The sequence below is a fragment of the Scyliorhinus torazame genome, chromosome 24 (genome assembly GCF_047496885.1).
Source record: "Scyliorhinus torazame isolate Kashiwa2021f chromosome 24, sScyTor2.1, whole genome shotgun sequence".
Lineage (NCBI taxonomy): Eukaryota > Metazoa > Chordata > Chondrichthyes > Carcharhiniformes > Scyliorhinidae > Scyliorhinus > Scyliorhinus torazame.
The window spans coordinates 41,994,787-42,015,405 of record NC_092730.1 but is presented as its reverse complement, the minus strand read 5'-3'; the positions used below and the strand labels follow the sequence as shown (position 1 = coordinate 42,015,405).

At 45.6% G+C, this 20,619-nt stretch overlaps 2 non-coding genes across 2 annotated transcripts; one reads left to right on the top strand and one right to left on the bottom strand.

The window, feature by feature from the left end:
- The first annotated feature begins 11,025 nt into the window (after nucleotides 1-11,025).
- trnar-ucg (transfer RNA arginine (anticodon UCG)) lies at nucleotides 11,026-11,115 on the top strand. Its single transcript is given in 2 exon segments — nucleotides 11,026-11,062; nucleotides 11,080-11,115. It is a non-coding gene; the product is annotated as a tRNA-Arg (tRNA).
- Nucleotides 11,116-17,784: 6,669 nt separating this feature from the next.
- On the bottom strand, nucleotides 17,785-17,876 carry trnap-agg (transfer RNA proline (anticodon AGG)). The gene is made up of 2 exons: nucleotides 17,841-17,876; nucleotides 17,785-17,820 (listed from the first exon to the last, which is right to left on the bottom strand). It is a non-coding gene; the product is annotated as a tRNA-Pro (tRNA).
- Nucleotides 17,877-20,619: the final 2,743 nt, after the last annotated feature.

The window sequence follows — 20,619 nt, the reverse complement described above, 5'->3', positions numbered from 1 at the left end:
GCTCCCAGTGGTCCAGATAATGGAAACCCTCCCTCCTACACCAGCTGTTTAGCCACGTGTTTATCTGCTCTATCTTCCTATTTCTAGCCTCACTGGCACGTGGCACAGGGAGTAATCCCGAGATTACAACCCTCGAGGTCCTGTCTTTTAACTTTCTGCCTAGCTCCCTGAACTCCTGCTGCAGGACCTCATGCCCCTTCCTGCCTATGTCGTTAGTACCAATATGTACAACGACCTCTGCCTGTTTGCCCTCCCCCTTCAGGATTCCCTCTACCCGTTCGGAGACATCCTGGACCCTGGCACCAGGGAGGCAACATACCATCCTGGGATCTCTTTCACGTCCACAGAAGCGCATATCTGTGCCCCTGACTATAGAGTCCCCTAATAACTTTTTACTGGTATTAATTATGTAACTTACTTAGTGATTAATTTATTCAGCCACTAGGAGTGTTTTAAGCTCATTCTGTAAACGGAACTTTGCGTGGCTCGTATTTCTGGCCCGTTTAACCCACCTATTTACTATTGTTTCAGACTGAGAACTTAGTTATTAATGTTGAACATTGTTGTTTATTTAAACTATGTTTCCACTCAAAACAAAGTGATGCTGGTTATTAGATAAGAAACCCATGGGTGATGAGAACAATTGGTGAATTTTATTTGAGGAGTGTCCCCTCCTTTCCTGTCCTGACCTGCGATATTTACAAAGAACAAAGAAATGTACAGCACAGGAACAGGCCCTTCGGCTCTCCAAGCCCCTGCCGACCATGCTGCCCGACTAAATTACAATCTTCTACACTTCCTGGGTCCGTATCCCTCTATTCCCATCCTATTCATGTATTTGTCAAGATGCCCCTTAAATGTCACTATCGTCCCTGCTTCCACCACCTCCTCAAGGCAGAAGGAGGCCATTCGGCCCATCGAGTCTGCACCGACCCTATTAAGCCCTCGCTTCCACCCTATCCCCGGAACCCAATAACCCCTCCTAACCTTTATGGTCACTAAGGGCAATTTATCATGGCCAATCCACCTAACCTGCACGTCTTTGGACTGTGGGAGGAAACCGGAGCACCCAGAGGAAACCCACGCTGACACGGGGTGAACGTGCAGACTCCAGACAGACAGTGACCCAGTGGGGAATCAAACCTGGGACCCTGACACTGTGAAGCCACAGTGCTAATCACTTGTGCTACCATGCTGCCCTAGAATTAGGCCACTCGACCCATCGAGTCTGCTCCGCCATTCAATCATGGCTGATATGTTTCTCATCCCCATTCTCCTGCCTTCTCCCCATAACCCCTGATCCCCTTATTAATCCAGAACCTATCTGTAAGATAGATCCAATTCTCACTCCTAGCCCCGTAACCCCACCTAATCTTTTTGGGGCAATTTCCCCCACAAAGACACCCAATTCACCTAACCACATCCTTGGGAGGAAACCGGAGCACCCGGAGGAAACCCACGCAGACACGAGGAGAACGTGCAAAGTCCACACAGACAGTCACCCGAGGCCAGAATCGAACCTGGGAACTGGCGCTGTGAGGCAGCAGTGCAGACCACTGTGCCACCGTGCCGCCTCCAAATAAATTCCACCAGTTGCCATGGAGGGATTTTGAACCTGTACCCTTCGAGAATTAGCCTGGGCCTCTGGATTACTAGCCCAGGAACATCACCATTACACCACAACCACTTATTTAATTAAATAATTCACCACTGTGATGGCCAGGAACTGAAGCTGGGTCAAATGCTGGGACAGTCACCACTATACCACCACCTGTCCCCGGGCAATGTCACCCCCTCTGTATTTATAGAACGAATACACAAACAATGAAGCGGGGGAATGTATTAAATCAGAGATTGGATATTCTTGTAACCAATATGGCTGAAATGGGAATCTTTCATTTTCCGATAGATCGGGATGAGCTGGGTCGCTCAGGCAGAAATCAGCTATCTGGGGATTTAAATGTGATACTACAATGATAATATTTAACCATGTTAATGTTATTTTGCTCCAATTGAAACGTGTCACGAATACATCGTTGCCTTGCTGCACAACTTGCTTTCAGCCAGGAGATGGCAGCAGTGCGCAATAGTTTGGGTCTCCTGTTTGGCCCACAGATCTGGATAGGAATGGAGCTGCTGCTTCCCGGGGAGCTGCCAAGCAAGAGGCACAGATATTGACCAACTGCACCTCCTCCAAATGGATTCCCCAAATTACTGAACAAAACAAAAACAAGCACAAATCATATTTTAAGAAACTATGACAGTGACTCTGAAAACAATACACCAACACCCCTGAAAGAATCGATTTGCTGTAACTAATTAAAGATGAACCATTTCAATATCAGCCGTAATTCCTTACCAGTTCTCAGACAGGCGCCGACTGGTTAGAAGTTTGCTTCACTTTTCAAGGTCCGGCTCAATAAAATCAATCACAGGCCCATGATCTGCTTTCCTCTTGTTCTCAGACACATCCACTTTCTACAAGGGCACACTAACTGGTTTTCAGAGTAAGAGTCAGACTGCAGTCACCTCGTTCTCTCTCGATCCCTTTATCTCAGAACCACCTCACAACCAGGAATGGAACTTCTCACAGAGCCAAGACTGGAATAGTTTGTCGATTCTTCCACTGATTCAGGACCGTCCATCACCAGGACGTGTTGGTCCAAAAGAGTTGGATGAGATGGGGCTGAATTTCACTGTATCCAATCAGTCCCCAGAGAAGCACAAAAACAGTGAGTGAGGGAGAGAGAAAGAAACAAAGAAACAGATAGAGAAATAAAAAATGTTCCATTTCTGCCACGATATTTTTACCCAGAAATACATTCAGCTGAATGAAACCGAACCACGTTTCCATTCGCTGCCGTTGCTGCTTCTCCTTCCGAACGTTGCAGGAAACGTTATTATTTATTGATTGTTGTTTTGAGTGCGAGCTTCTTTATATTTCGTTCAGTTCCAAAAACAAACGTTAAATATCTGACTGAACTCGATATAGGTTCAAACGGTTCATTTACAAACATTCCGATTCATTCTCGAGTCAGCGGCTTGGGCGGGGAGTTCAACAAACATTTCGAATCACAGGGCTCGAACCTGCGCGGGAAACCCCCATTGGATATCAAGTCCAACGCCTTAACCACTCAGCCATTGCAGCTGGATCATTTCATTGGTAATTTGGTCGATGGAATACATTCTAAAACCAGCCTGGAATCACTCCAGGAAGTTACTACATTCAAACGATCAACGGGGTCCCGGGGTTTATGTGAGGAGGGGTTGAATCTTCGTGGGAAATGACCATTGGATTTGGAGAGAAGCCTTGAGAGACTCGAAAATCTCAGCTCCCGAAACGCACAATTCCACCGATTAAATAGTTTGTGGAACACCATCAGTTACATTGGAAATCTATTAGAAATTCCAATGGAACAGGACCACACTTCCCAGTCTGGAAGAAAATTAAAATGATGAAATCTAGAAATTACAGCACAGGAGACCTGTGCAGGCCGAATGGTCACATGATGACCTGATGACGCAACTAACATGATCACGTGTCTGGATTCCGGCAGTTCCCCGGATCGCGGTCAGAGCACAAGCCAGGAGGATCTGCTCAATTAGTAAATCATGGAGGCATATCCTGTGTGGCAGGATTTAGCTCCAACTCAATCTATAATTTTGTGGATGATTGCACTGTGGTAAGTCATATCGCAAACAATGACGAATCACATACAGAAGGTAGATAAATGACATGGTTGCATAGTGTACTGTCATGAATGAAATGAAATGAAAAGAAATGAAATGAAAACCGCTTATTGTCACGAGTAGGCTTCAATGAAGTTACTGTGAAAAACCCCTAGTCGCCACATTCCGTCGCCTGTTCGGGGAGGCTGGTACGGGCAGGCTGCTGGCCTGCCTTGGTCTGCTTTAAAAGCCAGCGATTTAGCCTAGTGTGAGTGTACCTTCAAGACATGGATGTTGAAGCAATGTAAATTTAAGAAAACAGTGATGTCAGAGAGTGGGTGGAGCTGGGCTTTAGGTCAGCCATTTTGCAGGTTTTTAGTTTCAGTTTAAAAAGCAGGTTTTGTGTGTCTGTGTGTTTCCAGAGAGCTGCAAGTTTGAAAAGAGCTAGGGAGTGTCTGTGTTTGCAGGGAGCTGGATCTCTGACATAAAAGACCATCTCGGGATCATTTGGGTGATTTAAATTCATAATTGTAAAGCCCTTAACTTGATGTGATTCTGTTTGAAGTCGCTTGGAAGTTTGAAGGAACATTTTAAGGAATTATTTACTGTTGCAATATTTTCTGAGTTATCTTTGAAGTAAGGGGTGTTAAGAGATCCAATGTTTATTGAAGATGTTAAGTTGAGTTGATGGAATAAACAGTGTTTGGTGTTTAAAAACCCACGTGTCCATAATTGTAATGCCATACCTAGGGAAAAAGCCGTGTGCTAGGAAAAGCAACAAATCAATTAAAGGGAGAGGTTGGTTGAACTCCATGTTACATTTTGGGGTTCTGAAAATGCCTCGCCCATAACAATTGGGGGCTCGTCCGGAATAAAAGTCTGTCGATTGGATTGGCTTTTGTGAACTTAAAGACAGTGAAGGATTGTTGCTTTTCCGGTGTGGTACTTTAGTTTAAGTGGGGAGAGTGTTGTGAACAATGGCCCTTTCAGAGGCTCAGCAGTTTTTGGGGGTGGAGCATGTCACACATAGTACTTTACGGACAGAAACGAAAAGCAGACTGTTAGATTTGGCAAGAATATTGCAGTTAACATTGCCTGACAAAATGCGGAAAAGATGCGGTGGTCAAGCATTTACAGTTGCCTGAGATAGGGTTTGACTCATTGGAAATGGCAAAAATTCAGTTGCAAATTAAACAAATGCAACATGAGAAAGAATTAAAGCGGCTTGCATACGAGAGTGAGAGAGAGGAGCAAGAAAGAGAAAGAGAGAGAGAGGAAAAAGAAAGAGAAAGAGAGAGAGGAAAAAGAAAAGGAGAGAGAAGAAAGGTGAAAAGCAAGAGTAGCCCTAGCAGAACAAAAAGAAAAAGAAAGGGAGATACAGATCAGGGAAAAAGATAAAGAGAGGGAGTTTGAACATCAGAAAATGGCCATGAAACATGACAATCAGTTAAAATTGGCAGACGTAAAGTGAAACGGACAGTTGGATGATAGCGATGAAGATAGTGAGTACGAGCGTCATAGTCGAAGGCTTGGTAAGAATCTATTTAATTCTGTCCAAGTATTGCCAAGGCTTGGCGAGAAGGAAGTGGAAGCCTTTTTCATTTCATTTGAGAAGGTAGCTAAACAAATGAAATGGCTGCAGGACATCTGGGTGTTACTGATTCAAACAAAGCTGGTAGGCAGAGCGAGTGAAGTGTTTGCATCACTACCGGATGAGGTATCTGAAACGTATGAGGAGGTGAAGAAACCCATCTTGAGTGTATATGAGCTAATGCCTGAAGCTTACAGACAAAGGTTTAGAAATTTAAGGAAAGAATTTGGTCAAACATACATGGAGTTTGAAAGGCTCAAACAGAGTAATTTTGATTGGTGGATAAGGGGTTTGAAAATAGAACAAAAATATGAAGCTCTCAGAGAAATAATACTTTTGGAGGAGTTTAAAAATTCAATTCCTGATCTAGTGAGAACTCATGTGGAAGAACAGGGGGTTAAAACTGCGAGATTAGCAGCGGAAACGGCAGATGATTATGAATTAGGTCAAAAATCAAAGATTGGTTTCCGACATCAGTTTCAGACGGTGAGGGATAGAAACTGGGGACATGAGAAATACTCAAGTGGTAAAGGTAAAGGTGATCTGATGGGAGACAATAAAGAAAGTGTACCTCAAATTTAAAAATAAATCCAGGAAGTTGGAAAAGAAATTGAAGCATCCTGAAAAGATTATTTATATTATGCTTCTAAACCTCCTGATGTGGCAAAAAGTCATTAGACTCAAAACATTAGATTTTACTCTCCCTACAGATGCTGCCAGACCTGCTGTGATTTTCCATCATTTTCTCTTTCGTATCAGGCAACCTTCTGATCTGGAGTCAGACGCGCTACCGTTGCGCGACACGCTCAAGTGCTGGTCACTGAACCTTTCTCCTCATAGATTTATTCATTATCAGTCAATGACTGGTACTGCACGTGAGGGTGGAATCCAGTCTCTGTCAGATATTGGTGCCGAATATCAGTGTGGAAATCTTTCTGTATCTACCAATCACAATTACTGTTTGGGAAAAGTGGGATTAATTCAGTATCGGTGGGTATGAGTGTTTTTTGGGCTGTTGGGGCACTCAACAGCGGATCAATGGTTTCCTGCTTGAACCAAGCATAGAATGCATTGAGTTCATCGGAGAGGGGTGCTCTGCTGCTGGAGACGCTGCTCGGCGTCGCTTTGTAGCCCGTTATGTTGTTTAAACCTTGCCACAACCGACGAGAGTCTGTAACGCTAGGCTGTGACTCTAGCTTGGTCTGATATTCTCTCTTGGCTTCCCGGATGGCTTTACCGAGGTTGTACCTGGATTCATTGTATAGGTCAGGGCCGCCTGACTTGAACACCTCAGATCTGTCCTTCTGTAGGGAGTCAATCTCCCGATTAAGCCATGGTTTCTGTCATGATATCCTCATTAACATATCTTGGTGCAATAACACACAAACACTGATGGGCAGGTAGATGGACCAACCAACACACACACAACATCGCAGCCAATCAGCAGTGAGAGCACACGCACTATAAAACAGGGAACACCACAGTTCCCGCTCATTCTACCAGGAGAGAGCTCAAAGCACAGAGCTCACAGCGTGCCACTCAGACATGCACCATGTGCTGAGTGTCTCACTAAGATAGTGCTAGGGCTGGTTCCACAGGCTTGCTGGTGAAGTACGAACCACAGCCAGAAGTTAATAGTTATTATTGTACAGAATAATAAAACAGAGTTGTACCATCTACAAACGTGTTGGTTTGTTTGTTTATCGGAACACCCAACACGACATGACACCAGGTCTAGATACTCGCCAGCAACTGTGAGACCTACCTGCACCTCTTCAGAAACCCGCCATCCTGCGCCATTGAAACCATCATCCCGCCACATCGGATCGCTGGAAACCTTCATATTCCGGATCGCTGGAAATCTTGGCGTCAACTGGAAGCTGTTTAAACAGAGCTTCCAACTCTTCCTAGAAGCCACAGGCAGGGAGAATGCATCGGACACCAGGAAGATCGCCCTCCTCCTCTCCACGGCAGAGCAACACGCCATCCACATCTACAACTCCCTGGCATTCACGGAAGGCGAGGACAAGACGAAGTACAAGACGGTCCTTCTAAAATTTGAGCAACACTTCAGCGTGGAAGTAAATGAGAGCTTCAAGAGGTACCTCTTCCAGCAGCGCCTGCAGGGTATGGATGAGCCTTTTCAGTCTTATTTGACATATCTCCATATCCTCGCGCAGTCCTGCGGCTATGAAGCCACCTCCGACTCCATGATTCGGGATCAGATAGTTTTTGGGGTCACCTCGGACACCCTACGCCAGCAGCTCCTCAACATAAAGCGCCACACCCTAGCCACCGCTATCGAGACCTGTGTCCTCCACGAAGGCGCAACCAGCGATCCAAATTCCAGGCAGCCGAATCGACATGGCAGGGTTCCTATGAGCCGAGCAGGTCCAGTCAATTGAGTTCCTCCCGGCCCGCGGCCCGGACGAGGGCGGCCATTTCGCGCGCTTTCCGAGGCCTCCCGCGCTTGTACGCGCGAAAAGAGGGGACATCGACACAGAGAGACGGGATGCGCAGGCATGCTCTATGCAGGACCGCACCATGCATGCACGGTGGCGCGACGAACGCCATGACGTCACGACGTGCGGCAACTGTGGATTTGCACACTTGAAGCGGCAATGTCCAGCCAAAGCGCGACAATGCCTCTGCTGCAGCAGGATGGGCCACTACGCTGCCTGCTGTCGAGCAGCTCAACGTGCCAACTCTCTGCAATTCTGCCAGCCTCGCAGGGACGTGCGGGCCATTTAGCCCCCGTACACCGAATCATACCCTGACGACGTGCAGACCGGTGATACCGACGAACGGGAAGCCTTTTGTGTTGCGGTAATAAACAAGAACTGGATGTCCCCAAGTCGGACCCACCAGCCGATGCCAGTGCACAGCATTAATCCGGGCGATGAATGGTGTGCCACCCTAACGGCCAACCCAAATCCGTCGCCCACCTAATAGACTGGACTTATGAGCCTGTTTGCACATTGGAATCACTGAATTGTTTTGCAATACTGTTAACGTGTTTCTTTCTTGTTGTTCCAGAAGTTCTGTTTTGATATTTGCTGATTGCACTTGTTTTGTTTGTGCGACAACCTCGTTGCTCTGTTGCACCTGACACCTTCCGATGTATATAGTTTAGCCTCATGTACATGTTGTAAATGTTGCACATATTCATATGCACTCAGTACACACCAATATTTATTACCATGTAGGCACATTACCTTGTGAAAAGGGGGGATGTCATGATATCCACATTAACATATCATAACATATTCTCTGAAGGTAAATTTGCAGGTTGAGTTCGTAATTAAGAAAGGAAATGCAATGTTGTCATTTATCTCAAGAGGCTTGGAATATAAAAGCAGGGATGTACTTCTGAAGCTTTATAAAGCACTAGTTATTCCCCATTTAGTCTTCTGTGAGCAATTCTGGGCCCCACACCTCAGGAAGGACATACTGCCAGTGGAGCGGGTCCAGTGTAGATTCACACAGATGATCCCAGGAATGGGAGGCCTAACATACGATGAACATCTGAGGATCCTGGGACTATATTCATTGGAGTTTAGGAGGTTGAGCGGAGATCTAATAGAAACTTACAAGATAATGAATGGCTTAGATAGGGTGGACGTAGGGAAGTTGTTTCCATTAGCAGGGGAGACTAGGACCCGGGGGCACAGCCTTAGAATAAAAGGGAGTCACTTTAGAACAGAGATGAGGAGGAATTTCTTCAGCCAGAGAGTGGTGGGTCTGTGGCATTCATTGCCACAGAGGGCGGTGGAGGCCGGGACGTTTAGTGTCTTTAAGACAGACGTTGATAAATTCTTGATTTCTCGAGGAATTAAGGGCTATGGAGAGAGAGCGGGTAAATTGAGTTGAAATCAGACATGATTGAATGGTGGAGGACTCGATGGGCCGAATGGTCTTACTTCCACTCCCATGTCTTATGGTGTTATGGTGCAATCACACACACACACTGATGGACAGGTAGTTGGACCAACCAACACACACACAACATCGCAGCGAATCACCAGTGAGGGCACACGCACTATAAAACAGGGCACACCACAGTTCCCGCTCATTCTACCAGGAGATAGCTCAGAGCACAGAGCTGACAGCGTGCCACTCAGACATACACCATGTGCTGAGTGCCTCACTAAGATAGTGCTAGGGCTGGGTCCACAGGTTTGCTGGTGAAGTACGAACCACAGCCAGAAGTTAATAGTTATTATTGTACAGAATAATAAAACAGAGTTGTACCATCTACACCCGTGTTGTTTCATTTGTGTATCACAACACCCAACACGACAGTTTCTGGTTGGGAAACGTACGTACTGCTTTCTTTGGCATGCAGTCGTCCACACAATTGCTGATGAAGTCTGTGACAGTGGTGACATACGCATTTCAGTTAGTTGCTGAGTTCTTAAATATGGACCAGTCCACTGTCTCCAACAGTCACGTCAGAGCTCTTCTGCTTCCTCGGACCAGCACTGCACGACCTTCTTAGCTGGATTCTCCCACTTAAGTTTCTGCTTGTATGCCGGGAGAAGGAGCACAGTCCTATGGTCTGATTTTCCAAAGTGCGGCCACGGGATGGAACGGTAGGTGCCCTTGATTTTTGAGGAGCAGTGGTCAATCGTGTTGTCTCCCCTGGTGGGACAGGAGATGTGCTGGTGGAATTTTGGCAGTACACTCTTGAGGTTGGCCTTGTGGAAGTTTCCGGCCACGATGAATGTGCTTTCAGTATGGACAGTGTTTGACTATTCACCACCCAAGGCCTCAAACAAAAGCTAAAAATCACAGCATTTTCACTTCACCCACATCAAGTTAACCAGAGACACAACAGACACGGTACAGACGAGGATGTGATATGAAGCCACGTGTACAGAGCACAATGGATTATTGTGCATCACCTTAACCACGTGGTACAGCTGCTTTACTTCAGGGCACTTTAGTATCCCTCAATCAGACTTCTTTGAGTTTCTTTCGCACAGGTGCTGATTTACAGTGTACCGTCAAAGTGTAAATAAAAAATAAATCTCTGAGGAGAAAGGTTCAGTTATTAGAACTTGGGCTTCTGGCGCTAAGGTAGCGCGTCTGACTCCACATCAGAAGGTTGCGTCCAAATCACGTCAGGCTCCCGGAGATTTTCTGCAGCTGGTTCCAGGAATTTCTCTCTGTGTTGGAATGTTTTTGAAATGACTCCGTTCAAAAGCGCAATTCAAATAATCTTTTCCGGATATTTCTGATTTACCTGCTCAGTTTATATTTTTGCAAGGTTTAATATCGGATCAAATATCACGAGACTCAAACTCGTCCTGTTAATGCAGAATGACAGTGAGTTCAGTAAGAGATGTTTACAAACAACTGCAATTTCTTTCTGCTCAATGTACACAGTTATAGTGATCTGTATTAAACAGCAGGGGCGGGAACCGCAGTCCGCAGTCTTCACCTTAACGGTGAGACTGATTTTCAGTTTGGGGGTTTCAGAGAGAGTGGATGTTATTGCGGAAACTGAAGTCACTTTTCCTGTGAATGGAGCCGGATAAAGAGCCCTGGCCGGCCTGAGAGTCCCCGAGCCTCCATGAATCTTCACAGCTCACAGAGTGAAGGGCTTTTCCACTTTGAAAATGACCATGCCCGGAAGCTGGAGCTTTCCCTTGTATTTTCTGGGATCTGGGAAACAGCGGATCACCAAACAATAGAAATGAAACACATAGAATCGCAGTATTTATTCACAAGAGATAAACATCAGCTCACGTATCATAACCAGTGGTCGCGTGGCCTAATGGATAAGGCGTCTGACTTCGGTAAATTTCAGTGATGATATCAGAAGATTGCAGGTTCGAGTCCTGCCGCGGTCGTTTTTTACAGAAATCCGGTGCAACTTGCTGACAGCCGAGTTTTCCCTCCTCAGCTCAAACTTCCACCTGTCCATCCAAACACTGTTGTGGTTTTTTGGAATGTAATTTCTTGTAACTTTGTTCATTCAATTGTCTCTCATATTTTGTTTAGCCCCTAATGAATCCACAATATCTGTCTAATTTAGATAAAGTGTAGAATAAATTATTATGTATCAATCGGTTCAATACAATTCTGTGGAGGAAATTCGAATGTCCTCAGGAAGAGGGATAGAGTCATAGATGTTTACAGCATAAAAACAGGCCGTTCGGCCCAGCTTGATCATGCCGTTCAGTCTCTATCACAAAGCTAGTCCCACTTGCCCGTGTTTGGCCCTCTCTTATCCATCCTGCCCATGTAACTGTCCAACTGATTTTTTAAAGATTAAATTGTACACGCCCCTGCCTCTGGCAGCCCGTCCCAGATACTCACCACCCTCAGCGTGAAGAAATTTCCTGCCTGGTCTATTTAGTATCTCTCCCCTCTCACCTTATACAAATGCCCTCTAGTTCGAGACACATCTACCTTTGGGGAAATGTGTCGACTACCTACCTTATCTATGCTCCTCATTATTTTATAGATCGCTGTAAGATCACCCGTAAGCCTCTCAAGCTACAGGGGGAAAAGTCCCGGCCTATCCAGCCTCTCCTTATAACGCAGACTATCAAGTCCTGGTAGCATCCTCGTAAATTGCTTCTGCACTCTTTCTAGGTTAACAATATCCTTCCTCTAGTAGGGTGACCATAACTGAACACAGCATACCGTGTGTGGTCTTACCAATGTCTTGTACAACTTCAACAAGACGTCCCAACTCCTGTATTCAATATTCTGACCAATAAAACCGAGCATGCTGAATGCCTTCTTCACCATTTTGTCCGACTACGACTCTATCTTCAAGGAGCTATGGACCTGTACACTCCTTGATCTTTTTGTTCTATAACTGTACCCAACTCCTTACTATTAATTGAACGAGTCCAGCTCTGATTGGATCAACCAAAATGCATCTCCCCACATTTATCCAAATTAAACACCATTTGCCATTCATAGGCCCACTGGCCCAAGATGTTAACAATGAGCTGAATCAACTGTTTTATGTCCAGAGGGATGAAAGATTATGTCACTGGATTGGGAATCCAGAGGCCTGAACTAAACTTTGGGACACGTAAGAAATCCCACCATTCAAATTCACCGATTTAATCGATTTACAAGGGGATTAACCGGGTGGATGCTGAGAGGTTGTTTCTTCATGTGGGAGAGTCTCGGACCAAAGGGAATGATCTCAGAGTAAGGGGCCGCCCATTCAAAGCAGGGATGATGAGTAATTTCTTCTCTCAGACTATAGTGTATCTGTGGAACCATTTTTGTAACCGAATAGGGCTGTCAGGCTGGGTCAGTAAATATGTTCAAGGCTGATACAGACAGATTTTTAATCAGTAAGGAAATCAAGGATTATGGGGATGATGTGGGAAAGTGGGTTTGAGGATTATATCAGATCAGTTAAAACCTATCTGAATGGTGGACCAGACACGATTGGCCGAATGACCTACTTCTGCTCCTCCGTCTTACAGTGTAATGAGATCATCTGATGAACTTGTTTTCACGGCTGGGTGGCCGGTTCTGGAAAGACAAAATCTGCCAGCAGTGCCCCAGATGAAGCTGGCGTCTGTTTTAGAGATTCTGAAGCCGCATGTTTTCATGGTGCCAAACTCCTGCCCAAAACTGGTGTCGTGATTTAAATCGATTATCAGACAGAGGATTAGGAATGTCGGTATAGAGATTGGTGCAAGAAGATTCATTCCTCAGGCCTGTTGAACTCCGAATCTAACCTTCATCCTAGTTCCGTGTCGACGAGACTGGATTCAAACCCGCAGATGCAAAGCACAATGGATTAGCAGCGCATCACCTTCACCTCTCGGCCAACTCGCCATGTAACCTGACTTCACCAAACCACCTCATGGACTTTTAACATCCCCAATAACTAACGGAAGAAGGTTGTCTAAATGCATTGGTCCAGATGTGCAGCCAGATGTGAAGTGTTGGAAATGTTGTTCCTGTCAGCAAATTACATTTCCATCATGTCAGCTCAGGGATTGTTCTGATTGGACTGATGGGAAACACTTCAACACCATGTCCAACATGTTTCTACACATTGTAAATAAAACACCGCGGAAAGACTGAAAGATACAAACAATTGATCGCATCATGATGGACATCACTCGGACGCCTCAAACATCCCGTCAATGTCGGAGTTCTGATGATTCTAATTTGTTATCCAGAGAAACCCTGCAGGACATTCGGCCTCTTGAGCCTGCACCGAACTTCGGAAAGCGCACTCGACCTGGACCCCCTCTTCCGCTTCTCCTCATAACCCCGCACTTGCTCATGACGAATCCACCCAACCTACACTGTGGGACGAAACAGGAACACACTGAAAAAACCCATGAAGACACGAGGTAAAGTGTAAACTCCACACAGATAGTCACACAAGCTGGAATCCAACTATTATGAAATGCGAACTGACAGGACGAATTGCTCTAACTCCACATGTGTTGAGTGAGTGGGAAAATGAATGGCAGATGAATGTATAATATGTATAAATGTGAGGTTATACACTTTGGGAGCAAAACCAGGAAGGCAGATTGTCATCTGAATGTCCATTAATAGGAGAGGGGAATGTGGAACGAGACCTGGCGGTCCTCGTACACCTGTTGCTGAGGGTGAGCTTGCAGGTGCAGCAGGCGGGAAAGGAGGTCAATAGTATGTTGGCCTTCATCGCGAGAGGATTACAGTGCAGGAGCAGGAATATTCTTGGTGCAATTATCCAGGGCCCTGGTGAGGCCAGGTCTGGAATATCGTGTGTACATTTGGTCTCCTTCTCTGAGAAAGGGTGTTCTTGCTGTAGAGGGAGCGCAGAGGAGGTACAGCACACTGATTCCTGGGATTAAAGGTCTGACGTATGAGGAGAGACTGGGCGGTTGCGATTGTATTCGCTGGCGTTCAGAAGAATGAGGGGATTTCATAGAAAGCTGTCGAATTCCAAAAGGACTAGACAGAGTTGATGCAGGAAGAATGCTCCTGATGGTGGGATGTTCAGAACCAGGGGTCACAGTCTGAGGATATGGGGTAGACCGTGTTGGACGGAGAAGAGTATAAATGTCTTTACGCAGAGTTTGGTCAGATTGGAATTTGCTCCCACAGCAATTTGCTGAGGCAAAACCACTATATTTTCAAGAAACAGTTTGATGACGCACGTGGGGTGAAGGCAATCAACAATACGGGAGGGGAGGCGGGGGAAGGAGGGATCAGCCAATTGGGTTGGATGATCAGCCATGATCACAATGAATGGCAGAGAAGGCACGAAGGGCCGAACGGCCTCCTTATGCTCCATTTGTTTATGTTTCTATGATTGGCGCAGAGCAACTTAAAGGCTGCTAGGCGGGAGGTGACGCTGATCTTCACAGGAACAGACAGCGAGACGGAACATTGATCATAAACAGACAGTGAGAGAATACAACACAATAAACACAGGGAGCAACAATGGGAAATAACAAATGCATTTGATTGGAATGTTCAATATCGTTTGGAATTGACAAAACACCGCCTGAAGAGGAAATTAAACTGGAATTCCCAACATTTTACCATCTCGGTGAGAAAGGAGAAACGGAGAGAACAATGTAGGAAGGAAGAAAAGAAAGGATGGAACTGCTCCCTTGTACTTTGGGAACTGCTGGTCCACAATTTGCAGCATCTCACCGATTAGAAACAAAAGGCCATAAAACTCTATCATTCGTGGATTCAATCAGATTCAGATTCATTTTGAACTCTAAAGGCTAAAGTATTTCTCACTCACTCAATATATTGAGACATTTGAGAATAAATTGACCCCACAGGGTAATGTTGTGTTTCTGCTCTCTGGTTATTTATTTTTCCTGTTACTCTTCCATTCGATGTAAATCAACAGGAAGTAAAGAGGGAAAGGAGCGAGGGAGCGAATATTCTGTTTCCTTACATGATTCTCTTCTGATCGTCACTTTACAGGATATAATCAAGGTGTAAATGAGGAAATCTGTCAGCATTGAAATTTAATCTTCGACAGGAGGTCTTGTGGCGCCCGATAGCGCTTCTGAATGCCGATCCGAAGGCTGCGTGTTAAATCACGTCAGGCTCACAGAGTTTTTCTGCTTGTTCCAGGATTTTATATCTGGACAAAGCCCATTGTGTGGGGAAGTTTTGAAAATCACACAACGATAGGGAGTGAAGTATGTTGTGAAGAGGACAGAAGCAGATTACAGACGGATAGAGAGAGGTTGAGTGAGTGACAGAAACCTGGCAGCTCCAAAACAATGTTTAAATAGCGCAGGGTTTCGCTTTGGCAGGTAGAGTAAAAATAAACAGAGCTTTACTTCGACGTCCAACGGCTGCAGAATTACGAGGGATCTCGGTTTGCTGATGCATGAATCACGAAAACTGAGTGTGTCAGTGCAACAAGTAATTAAGAAGGTGAGTAGATTTCTATCCTTATTACGAGAGGAGTTGAACATAAAAGTAAGGGAGTTATTCTTGAGTGATACAGTGAATTGGTGAAACCACATCACAGGATCAGAGAATGGTTACAGCGCAGAAAGAGGTCATTTGGACAATCGTGTTTACACCGTCTCTCCAAACAAGCATTACGAGTTAGTGCTATTCCCCCGCCCTGTCCCCGAACTGTTGCAAGTTTTTTCTATTCAAGTAATCACCTGATGCCCTCTTGAACGCTTCAGTTGAACCTGCCTGCACCACACTTCCAGTCAGTGCGTTCCAGACCCGAAGCACTCGTTGTGCAAAAGTGCTTCTTTTTCAAACATCACATCTGCTTCCTTTGCAAATCAACTGAAATCTGTGCCCTCTCGTTCTTGCTCTTTTAACTCGGGGGAACTGTTTCGCTCTATTTACTTCGCCTCGCCCGCTCATGATTTTGAACATCTCGATCAAATCTACCCTCAGCCTGATTCTGTCCAAGGAGAACGTTCCCAACATCTCCAATCTAGCCTCATAAATGGAACCTATTCTATAAACCTCTTCTGCACGCTGCCCAATACGTCCACAGCCTTCCAATATTGTGGCTCCCAGAGCTGTGCAAAATATTCCATCTGATGTCTAACTGGCGCCTTGTACAGATTCAGCATAACCTCCTTCCTCTTGTTCTCTTTTCCATTCGGAATAAACCCAGAATAAGATCTGCTTTATTGTCTGTTCTCTCCACCTGTCCTGCTACCTTCAATGGTCTATCCACACATACACCCACTTCTCTCTGCTCCTTCATCCCATAAATATTTGAATGGCAGCACCGTAGCATAATGGTTAGCACTATGGCTTCAGAGCGCTGGGTCTCAGGTTCGGATCGCGCTTGGATCAGTGTCTGTGTTCTCCCTGTGTCTGCGTGGGTTTCCTCCGGGTGCTCCGGTTTCCTTCCACACTCCAAAGATGTGCAGGTTAGGTGGATAGGCCATGCTAAATTGCCCTGAGGTTAGATGGGGTTGCTGGGATACGGGGACAGGGTGGAGGTGTGGTTTTCAGTGGGGTGCTCTTTGAAGAGCCGGTGCAGATTCCATGGTCCGAATGGCCACCTTCTGCACTGTAAATTCTATGATTCTATACTTCCCTACCAAAATGCATCATCTCACACGTCTCCAGATTGAAAATCTTTTTGAAGTTCTATCCAGATTGTCCACGTCTCAATTTACAAAATTTCCAAGTTTGTACCATCATCAAACTTTGAAACTGTTCCCTGTGCACCATGATCTAGCACATTGTTATATATCAGGGAAAGCAAATATTCCAGTAGGAACCCATGTGGAACACTACAAACCTTCTTCCAGTCCGAAAAGTCTCTAATTGACCATTACATTCTGTTCTTAATATTCAGCCACATTTATATCCTACTGTCCCTATTACTACTGTCCCTTTTAAGCCAGGAGCTGTAACATTTCGCTAATGCTGTGCAGTTTTGGTCTCCTTATTTGGGGAAAGATGTAAATACGTTGGAGACGGTTCAGAGGAGGTTTCCTCGATTGGTGCCAGGAATGAGCGGGGTTTCTAATGAGGAAAGGTTAGACAGACTGCACTTGTTTCCAGTGGAGATGTGAAGACTGACAGTTAATTTGATTGAAGTACATCAGATTTTGAATGGTCTTGACAAGGTGGACGTGTAAAGGATGTCACTGCTTGTGGGTGAGAGCAGAACTATTGGGCAGAGAAAAACAAGGATTTCGCCCTTTTCGGTCGGAGATTTGGAAATGTCTCCCTCTCAGAGAGTTGTGCGACTTTGGAACTCTGCCTCAGAAGGCGTGGAAGCGGGACATTGATTATTTTTAAGGCGGAGATTGAAGGATTCTTGTTCAGCAAATAAATCAAAGGTTATCGGGGTCACATACAACCATTGCATTCAGCCAGCTACCTGGATGCACAAGCGTTCGTTTGTTTTACTTGATATCTGAGGATAAATTCAGAGTCCGACACCATGGTGAAACGGTCTTTAAATGTCGTGTTCGTTTCTTCACATGTTCTGCACTGATATATTCTCTGCAGCTCAACCCTGCTCCCGATTTCAGTCAATGACACCATATCGATCGTCCTGATTTAAAAAAACAGGGCTCGTCCGGGATTTGAACCCGGGACCTCTCGCATTTTATCGCAAATGGAAGCTCCCTAAGCGAGAATCATACCCCTAGACCAACGAACCAACCGAAGATCACAGCTCACTCAAACCAGCTTCTCATTGCCTCCCGAAGCTTATTGTATCAGCTCAATGCGCTTCTATATTCCTGTTCAATTTGGTTTCGTTGTTAAAATAAAATCAAAAGAAAAATTGTTGTCCCTTGCTTTTCGTACTGGGATCATTGGGTAAATTGGGGTATTTTGGGTTTGTTAGCCTCCACTGCGAACAAAATAAAACAGAACCTGAGGAAGGAGCAGTGCTCCGAAAGCTAGTGTTTGAAACAAACCTGTTGGACTTTAACCTGGTGTTGTCAGACGTCTTACTGAACAGAATAAAAGACATACGGGCCCAGTCGTTGCTCTTGCTGAGTATTTCGCAAGCCCAGGCCAGATGGTGGGGGGTGAATGTAATGCGACATGAATACAAGGACCCGGTTGAGGCCGCACTCATGGGTGCGGAACGTGGCTACATGTTTCTGTTTGTCGATTCTGCATTGTCGCGCGTCCTGAAGGCCGCCTTGGAGAACGCTGACCCGGTGGTCAGAGGCTGAATGCCCTTGACTGCTGAAGTGTTCTCCGATGTGTTCTCCGGTGTGACATGTGAATATTCGATTCATTCTCTGTCTGCAGTCTCTGCTGCTGTGTGTGGCACACAACTCGCCAGCCGCTGATTTGATCTCACTTAAAATAACTTTTAATTGCGTCCCAAAGCCCATCAGTTTCCCCACATAATAAATCAGAAATGTGAATGAACAATGTGACATTTATCTCTCTGTACTGGTGATGATCAGAGCAGTGATGTCAGATTTCACCACTCGCCAAGTCAGCCTGTGGTTGCGTCTCGCCAATCACGTGGGTAATGTAATTCTGCCAGTCAGTGTGTTCAGTTGGCATTTTAGGAGAAATTCGAAGTCATCATGACTTCATCAGTGGCCTCATAGTTAAGGTGTGAGTGATAGAACATCGAAAATTACAGCACAGAACAGGCCCTTACGCCCACGATGTTGTGCCGGCCCTTTGTCCTAGATTAATCATAGAATATACAGTGCAGAAGGAGGCCATTTGGCCAATCGAGTCTGCACCAGCCCCCGGAAAGAGCAGCCCACCCTTGGACTGTCGGAGGAAAACCGAGCACCCGGAGGAAACCCATGCAAACACGGGGAGGATGTGCAGACTCCGCACAGACAGTGATCCAAGCCGGAATTGAACCTGGGACCCTGGAGCTGTGAAGCAATTGTGCTATCCACAATATCACCGTGCTGCCCTTAAGAAGAAATTAATCTACACTATATCATTCTACCGCAATCCATGTACCTATCCAATAGCTGCTTAAAAGTCCATAATGTTTCCGACTCAACTACTTCCACAGGCAGTGCATTCCATGACCCCACTACAATCTGGGTAAAGAACCTACCTCTGACATCATCCCTATATTTTCCACCATTCACCTTAACTGTATGTCCCCTTGCAATGGTTTGTCCACCCGGGGGAAACGTCTCTGACTGTCTATTCCCCTGATCATCTATCAAGTAACCCCTCATCCTTCTCGGTTCTAATGAGAAAAGGCCAAGCACCCTCAATCTTTCCTCGTAAGACCTACTCTCCATTCCATGCAACATCCTGACAAATCTCCTTTGCACCTTTTCCAAAGCTTCCACATCCTTCCTAAAATGAGGCAACCAGAACTGTACACAGTACTCAAAATGTGGCCTTACCAGGGTTTTGTACAGCTGCATCATCACCTCACGGCTCTTAAATTCAATCCCTCTGCTAATGAATGCTAGCACACCATAGGCTTTCTTCACAGCTCTATCCACATGAGTGGCAACTTTCAAAGATGTATGAACATAGACCCCAAGATCTCTCTGCTCCTCCACATTGCCAAGAACCCTACCGTTAACCCTGTATTCCGCATTCATATGTGTCCTTCCAAAATGGACAACCTCACACTTTTCAGGGTTAAACTCCATCTGCCACTTCTCAGCCCAGCTCTGCATCCTATCTATGTCTCTTTGCAGCCGACAACAGCCCTCCTCACTATCCACAACTCCACCAATCTTCGTATCGTCTGCAAATTTACTGACCCACCCTTCAACTCCCTCATCCAAGTCATTAATTAAAATCACAAACAGCAGAGGACCCAGAACTGATCCCTGCGGTACGCCACTGGTAACTGGGATCCAGGCGAAATATTTGCCATCCACCACCACTCTCTGACTTCTATCGGTTAGCCAGTTCGTTATCCAACTGGCCAAATGTCCCACTATCCCATGCCTCATTACTTTCTGAATAAGCCTACCATGAGGAACCTTATCAAATGCCTTACTAAAATCCATGTACATGACATCCACTGCTTTACCTTCATCCACATGCTTGGTCACCTCCTCAAAGAATTCAATAAGACTTGTAAGGCAAGACCTACCCCTCACAAATCCGTGCTGACTATCCCTCATCAAGCAGTGTCTTTCCAGATGTTCAGAAATCCTATCCCTCAGTACTCTTTCCATTACTTTGCCTACCACCGAAGTAAGACTAACTTGGCTGTAATTCCAATGGTTATCCCTATTCCCTTTTTTGAACACGGGTACGACATTCGCCACTCTCCAATCCCCTGGTACCACCCCTGTTGACAGTGAGGACAAAAAGATAATTGCCAACGGCTCTGCAATTTCATCTCAGGCTTCCCATAGAATCCTTGGATATATCCCGTCAGGCCCGGGGTACTTGACTATCCTAAAGTTTTTCAAAATGACCAACACATCTTCCTT